We start from the raw sequence: 6,875 nt of genomic DNA, 5'->3' as shown, positions 1-6,875 counted from the left end.
AAATGTCTTATTTTGAGGAATGTCTGTTCATCCTTCACCCACTTTGTGATGAGGTTGTTTGCTTTTTTCTTGTAAATTTAAGTTCCTTGTAGATTCTCGATATTAGACCTTTGTCAGATGGATAGATTGCCAATTTTTTCTCCCTTTCTGTACATTGCCTATGGACCATGATGATACTTTCTGCAGCAGTATTTAAAATAGCAAAGACTTGAAACCAACACAAATATCCATCAATGATAGACTAGATAAAGAAAATGTGGCACACATATGCCATGGAATACTAGGCACCAATAAAAAAGGATTAGTTCATGTCCTTGGCAGGAACATAGATGAAGCTGGAAACCATAATCCTCAGCAAACTACCACAGAAACAGTAAGCCAAACACTCTGTTTTCACTCATAAGTGGGAGTTGAATAATAACAATATATGGAAACAGGGAGGGGAATATCACACTCTGAGGCCTGTTGGGCAGTGGAGGGCAAGGGGAAGGAGAGCATTAGGGTAAATACCTAATGCATATGAGGCTTAAAATAAAGATGATGTGTTCATAGGTGCAGCAAACCACCATGGCACATGTATTACTATGTAACAAAACTGGAGGTTCATGTATCCCAGGACTTAAAGTAAAATAATAATAAAAACATGTTAAAGACTCCCAAGCCTGTTTTAAAGAACATATCACTCATTTCTCCACATATAGTTAAATATTTATGTCTACTAGTAAAATTCAAAGTGCTGTAACTTCATTTTTTTGTGGTACCTTGACTATGAATGCAATACAGAACCAGAAAAAGATTTACTGATTTTTTACTTTTATTTTATTTTCTAGCAGAGAAAGAGGAAGTTAAGCAGATCAGCAGCCTCCATTATTTCAGTGGGTATGAGGTGCCTCAAACAGTTGGCCCTTTGCTCTTGCTTTCCCCTATCATAGTCTAAAAAGCCTCCTATTTTTCATATATATATGAACATGCTTTAGCTCACTGTAGGTCTTTGTCTTTCCGTTGCTAGGCCCACTGATTTGTGGTCCCATGCTTATGTTCATTATTAGCTTGTTTCCTACTTTTGAAATTTTGTATGTGGACTCTTCAAATTTAAGTTAGTCAGAGAGCTCTTTATATCAACAAGTGGATTTTTTGAGTATTTTCCCTCTCAAAATATGATGTTGCCCTAGCCAACCCGGAGAGCTGCTTTTTCCACCGTAAGTGAGAGTCCTGGCCCCCTCTTATCACCCACTAAGCCCAGTTTCTTGTTGTGGAAGGGTTCTTCATGAGTACCTTAAAAAATCTGCAGTAGCTTTTCACAAAGATGTTGTTGACCACCTGAACACAGACTTCATCATGGAGCCTTTGAAACCACTGAGGCCTCAGCGCTGAAACTTTCAGAAGCTTCTTTGCACTGTTGAGGCTACTTAACACTGAAATCCCCCCATGTCTGTCATTCTTTAATTTCAGGATACTCTGACAACCCTGTTGAACCTGAAGCCCCTTCCTCCACACTCCAGTTCTATCCTGCAAGCACTGAGCACCTACTGTGTGTCAGTTTCTGTGTTAGAGGTTGGAAAGTAGAGAAGTGGAGAAGACCCATCCCATGTTCTTTATCACACTCTCATCCCCAAATTGCTCCAGATGTTTTCACCTTGATGCATTATTGCCTCTGTGCCACATCTTTTCCACAGTGCCTTGAAACCCATTCCCCCAGCAGATTAATTTCCTTTGTCCCCAGCCTCTTCATAGAATGTGCGTTCTACTCATTTGCTGACCCTTACTTAAGTTTCTTTCCTTCTCTCTCATATCTGTGTGTGTTTTTTTTTTACTTTGTCCTATGTTAGATTTTTACTGCCTCTGTAATAAATTATTATAAATTTTGTAGCTTAGTACAAGACAAGTGTATCATCTTACACTTTTGTAGCATAAGAGTCCAACACTGGTCTTTTGTGGGCTAAATTCAAAGTGTGCAAAGGACTGCGTTCCTCTTGGGGGTTCTCAGGGAGAATCTGTTTCTTTGTATTTTCCAGCTTCTAGGGGTCTCCTGCATTCCTTTGTTGTGCCCCCTTTGTCCGTTTTCAAAGCCTTTAACTTCACATTGCATTGGCCATTCTGCTGTCACATTCCTTTTTTTGCTTTCATCTTCTTTTTTAATGCCCTTGTAACAGCATTGCGTCCACCTGGATGATCCAGTGCAGGGCAATCTTCCTATCTTAAGGTCAGCTGTTGACCAACCTTAATTCCTCTTTGCCGAGAGCAATTACATACTCACAAGTTCCATAGATTTGGATGTGAACATCTTAGAAGAAGGACCACTATTCTGCTTGTTCCCGGGATTACAGGTGTGAACCACTGCATTCCGCCTAATATGTGTGTGTGTGTCTGTATGTGTGTGTATGTGTTAGTGTGTACATATATGTGTGTGTGTGCACCCCATATAGATACACACAGTATATAATATAGTATATATGTATCTATTTGTGTCTGTGTATATATATAAGATGTATTCTCACTCTGTCTACCAGGCTGGAGTGCAGTGGTGTGATTTTGGCTCACTTTAACCTCCACCTCTGGGGACCAAGCAATTCTCTGCCTCAGGCTCCCAAGTGGCTGGGGTTACAGGCACCCACTACGACTCCCGGCTAATTTTTGTGTTTAGTAGAGAAGTGGTTTCACCATATTGGCCAGGCTGTTCTGAAACTCCTATCCTCATGTTCCACTCACTTCAGCCTCCCAAACTGCTGTGATTACTGGCATAAGCCACCGTGCACAGCCCCTGACCTACTATTTAAAGTGAAGCCCACCACAACTGTTTTTGTCTTATTTTCTCTATTGGTAGTGTGCAAAGTAATATGATGTCTTAACCTGTTATACAGCACTCAGATTAACTCAAACTAAATACCACAGCTTTGGGAGCAGAAAAAGGTATATACTCATCTAGAAATCTGCAAGTAATTTCAGCAAACACATATTTTTTAACATGGTTTGTTCTGGCCTCTGTGACTGTATAATTCACAGGGCTGTGATGCAAGCCAGCCAAGAGCAGCAGGGTGACTGACAGCGGGCAGTTATGGCTCAGCTGCACAACTTTGGTATCATGAAAATAACTTTTTCTCCAGGCTGTTGAAGGTGAGGTAGAAACCAGTAGTACACTTCCTGTGTGTATATTACTAAAGTTAAATACCATTTTGTGTGTGTGTGTGTGTGTGACTCTTCTTTGAAGGAGCTGGAAGGGAAGTGGAGCATTGAGTGGGACTTTCCAGGTGGGCTGCAAGAAAGGCACTGAGGCATATAGGTAGAACTGAAACCTGATAGATAGGAGAAGATTATGAAGAAAGGTAAGTTGGCAAAACTTGGATCTGGTAGGTGATATCCCTTGAAGGTTCTTTAACACAAGAGGAATAGGGTGAGTCTTCTAATCATGCTCCCCTGAGCACATGTATGTTAGCACTAAGTAGGTTATCTGCTCTCGTGCTCCAAGAGTGATCCAGATAAAATACACACTCGAGATTTGTCCTCTTGCTATAGCTGGAAACTTCCTAGAATACTTCCTTTGGCATGGACATAGATACTATCAGTTTCTGTTCTGCCCATGCTGTACCTGTGCTCTTCATATTTTCAGTCACTTCAACACTCCCTGTCTGTCAGTCCGGAGTTCCAGAAACCACTGACTGTCCAGACACCACCTTTCTGTGGGTACCACACTGCTGCATTTTTCTACTTAACACTTTACTACTCTACAAGACATGTATACTGTGAGTCAACTTAATGGTGTTGTCATAATATGAAAGTGAAAACTTAAGTTTGTACAGAAACATAAAATGGTTTTCTCTAAGACAACAAACCGTAGGAATGTTTTAACTCTAACTAAGAATTTTTCCCTAAGGATGAAAAGTAACAAAAATATTTGGTCCATTAATGGATTTGTAATTTTTTATCCTCTGCACAGCACATTGTAATTGTTACATCAGTAGCAAAAACACCTTTGCTTTGCTTGTTCTCAAAGTTCACTAGTTAGTCTCAAAAAAAAAAAAAAAAAAAAAAAAAACCTGAACTATTTCAATGGAAAACTTTTCATTCATAGCTAGGACCTCACAGGATCTATGACAGAAGGTATGGAGCAACTCCTGCACCACTGGGCCCCATGCGTTTTTCAAACTATGGAGGATGATCTATGGTTCTTTTGTCTAGTAAGGCTCTGCAGCAGATTCTCACCACTCCAGCTGCACATACTCCACCTGCTTTGTTCTCCAACCATTTTCTGTAAAATGATTTCAGATGGCAAAATCGACCGCTTTGTTAGGACATTAGCCTTTGAAAAGTTTAGCTTACCAGAATGTTTTTACATTGATTCCCAGTGGGTGGGGTCAAGAAGAGAAATGTTTCAATGTAACTTTTCAAAAACCCTCTCCCCATATGACAGCCAGCTCCCTTCACCCAGCATGTTCTTTGATATCCCCATCATTCCCCAGTTGAGGGTCTCATGCACACGCAGTCTAGGCTTTGGTTAGCCTCCAAAGAATCAGTCACCAACTGCACAGCATATGAATTTCATCTATGAAAGACCACAATTTGCTTCAACAAGTCTAATCACTGGAGCAAGTCTTTTTGGAAGAAAAAAAAATCACTGAGGTAAATAACTAAACAGTATTCAGTGATACAGAAGGCACTAAGTAAATTCATGGCTGAATAAAGTTGTTTTTATTTACCCTCTGACAAGTACAATCCTTAGTATTTTCTCTGAAAGCCATAATGTTAGGTTGTCTCTTATGTTTAAAAGGAATGGTTTTACTGCAACTAGGAGGCTTTCACCAAGTTTAAAGAAAGTAACACAAAATATTAACTAGTCCATTAGTGGAACTGTAATTTTGTATCCTCCACACAGCACATTGTAATTATTAAATCAGTTATCAAATGCACATTTGTCTGTTCTCCAAGTTCAGTAGTTAGCATGTTTCTTAAAACTGAACTTGGTCTATGGAAATGATTTCCATTCATGGACAGCCAGTATGTAACTGGATGTATGACAGACTGTATGAGGCAACTCTTGTACACTGGGCGCCCACCCTTCTCCTGGGGCTGTGGAACATGATCTATGGGGATAGAGGTGCATTCGTGGTACATAAGTGATGAGTAATTACTAGTGAGAGTAATTCTAATGAAATGTAGAATAAAAATATGGAAGGCTAAGTCATTTTGAAGAGAATGAAGAAGTAAATGAAGTAACAATGTATTGCAAATACATTAGATTTTAGTCTTCGATATCTAATACTTTTGCTTTAGGAAATTATTTCCTCAAACCAAGAATGCAATGCTAATTGCATAAAAACTTGTACATATAAAAAGTAGTTTTCCAATTCCCCAGGAGAAATTCAGGTATAACTTCTAGAGTAGTCAAGTTTCTTATTTTAATTATAATTAGTCTTGGTTATCTCATTTCTTAGCTCTCTAACCTACATATGCAAGTCAAAGAAATGTTTTTAGAGAAACATTACAATTTATAAATGTACACAGCCATTACTGAGAAAATATGTTCTTCCATGACTGGCTGTCATGGAAGCCCACCAACTAATAAAGCACAACAATTTTGTGCTTTATTTTATTAGTAGATGATACACTGCTGCAAACCCTAATTATTTTTTTTATCCCCATGGTGATTTTGTGTATATCTGTGAGTTGATTAGAACACATCAACAACCTCTAACAATCCACAGCAAGATGAGCTAGTCCTGGGCTTTCGATGAAGATTGACTGTGTCTGTGTGTGTCAACTGATCAGACGTAACATCATCCACAGGAACTCTTCAAACCGATTCCTCAAAGGCTGCTGCCACACTTGTGGCATCTTTTGCACTTGTTTCAAAGTAAGAATAGTTGCTGTCATCCATGCACAAGCTTGGGATTCTCCTGCAGACACCTGCTGTTTGCTTATGTCAGTCTTGTTACTAAGAATCACAAAAGGAAAGCTCTCATTTCTTCCACATTTGCATAATATATGAATTCTTTCTTTCAGTTACTAAGGTTCTGAAATCTTTGTGAACTGTCCACAATAAAAGTAAGCAGACAGCAGACAGAATCTCTGTAAAATGAAGTCCTCAGGCTTTAGAATCAGTCCTGACCTGCCATGCCCCAAATCTGCATGGCACCAAAATGTTTATCCACTTCCAAATCTTATTTAAAAATTTCATACCTATTGTCATAAAGAGCTGGATATCAAACTTGTTAGTTACATATCTGTTTATAAGTGAACTCCTCCCAACTCCACCATCTCCAAGAATTGCTTTAAAAAGTGATGAATTGCCTGCCATCATTAATCTCAAGAGCTTCAAGAACTCTGTAAAATATAAATGCACCATTGCATTTCTTTATACATACCTATTCTTCTACATGATTCTGTGAATATCAGCATTTAGCTGAAGTAAAATGTATAGCGCCAGGGAATACTTAATAATAAGACTTTTGTTTACAAGGCTGAGCATTCATCCATGTGCAGGCTACCATACTAGCAATATTATCTAAAACAGCTGGGAAGGGCTCACTCTTCTCCTTTCTCGGGTCACAGTTGACTGTGAAGCTGGCACTCAAGCCCAAGTCTGACCCCAAAGCTCTTGCTCTGAACTTTTACTCTATGATAAGTCACTCTCTGCTCATAGTAAGCCCCACTATAGTTGGTTAAAGATGGTTAAGAGATCACAGTTTGCATGTTTCTGATATAGCAATATTTATACTTTAAATGGCATGCTTATGACCAATGTAGAGGAGGTTAGTTTAGAGAGCTGGAAATGTTATAGCTATATAAAGGCCAAAAAGAAAAGACTGGTTTGGATGAAACACACCACCGCATTTTAAAAAAGGCTGTCACAGGCTGGGTAAAGTGGTTCATGTTTGTAA

General features: G+C 39.1%; 1 pseudogene; it reads right to left on the bottom strand.

The window, feature by feature from the left end:
* Positions 1 to 5,665: 5,665 nt before the first annotated feature.
* Positions 5,666 to 6,292, bottom strand: LOC129025740 (ras-related protein Rab-9A-like; annotated as a pseudogene).
* Between the last annotated feature and the right edge of the window lie 583 nt (positions 6,293 to 6,875).

The sequence above is a fragment of the Pongo pygmaeus genome, chromosome Y (genome assembly GCF_028885625.2).
Source record: "Pongo pygmaeus isolate AG05252 chromosome Y, NHGRI_mPonPyg2-v2.0_pri, whole genome shotgun sequence".
In the NCBI taxonomy this organism is placed as follows: Eukaryota; Metazoa; Chordata; class Mammalia; order Primates; family Hominidae; genus Pongo; species Pongo pygmaeus.
Note: the sequence above shows the minus strand (reverse complement) of the source record. Positions and strands in the feature narration are given on the sequence as shown.